The sequence below is a fragment of the Elephantulus edwardii genome, unplaced genomic scaffold (assembly GCF_000299155.1).
Source record: "Elephantulus edwardii isolate Elephantulus edwardi_28Jun2011 unplaced genomic scaffold, EleEdw1.0 scaffold00547, whole genome shotgun sequence".
Lineage (NCBI taxonomy): Eukaryota > Metazoa > Chordata > Mammalia > Macroscelidea > Macroscelididae > Elephantulus > Elephantulus edwardii.
The window spans coordinates 100,574-101,755 of record NW_006400297.1 but is presented as its reverse complement, the minus strand read 5'-3'; positions in this window follow the sequence as shown (position 1 = coordinate 101,755).

Below are 1,182 nucleotides of genomic sequence, written 5' to 3'. Positions count from 1 at the left end.
TTTTAAAGCTCTTTTTCACATACTTTCAGCACGTGGCCAGGCGAGACCAGTCCTTGAAGAGGGACATCATGCTTGGAAGGGTGGAGGGACAGCACAGGAGAGAAAGACTCCAGATGAGATGGATTGACATGATAACTGAGGGGATCAGATTAGTTGTGTCAGTCAGTGAGACTTGCTCAGAACAGGGCAGGCATCAGGGCTGTTGGACATAGGGTCACTATGAGTTGCAGGTGACTTGACAGCACATAAGTTATTGTTGTGGGCTGCCAGGCTGGAAAACTGACCTATGGCTGACCCTCCAGTAGGTTTTCAGAGGCAGTTAATAACAAAAGAGGAGATTGCCCACCGTTCTGCAGAACAGCTGGTGGATTTGAACTACATGTTTTGGGGATTTCAGCACAGCTTCCTACCAGTTGGCCTCTAGAGACAGATAGATTAGATAAATAGATAGATGATAGATAGATAGATAGATAGATAGATAGATAGATATGCATTATGCAAATGACACAAACTTACTTGCTGAAAGTGAGGAGGACTTGAAGCACTTGTTGCAGAAGATCAAGGAAAACGGCCTTCAGTATGGATTGCGTCTCAATATGAAGAAAATAAATATTAATACCAGTGGACCAATAGGTAGTGCCACGATGGATAGAGAGGAGCTTGAACCTGTCAACAGCTTCATCTTGCTTGTATCCACAATTAACATCCTTGGTACAAGCAGTAAGGAAATAAGAAAATGCATTGCACTGGGAAAATCTGCAGTTAGGGATCTTTCCAAATTATTGACGAGTAGTGATGTTAATTTGAGGACTAAGGTGCATCTGATTCAGGCCATTGGCTTTCTGATTACTAGCTATGCATCCAAGACCTGGACAATGAATAAAGAAGACAGAAAAAGAATCGACGCCTTTGAGCAATGGTGTTGGAGAAAAGCACTCAACATTCCATGGATGGACAAGAGAACAAACAAATATGTCTTGGAGATAGTGCAGCTGGAGCGCTCGCTGGAGGCAAGAATAACGAGGCTTCACCTCACATACTTTGAACATGTTGCTAGGAGGTGCTATTCTTTGCAGAGGGTCATGATGTTGGAAAAAGTGGAGGGTCGGCAAAGGAAAGGAAGATCCTCAACCAGAAGGATTGACACAGTGGCTGCTACAATGGGCTCTTGTGTATCAAGAA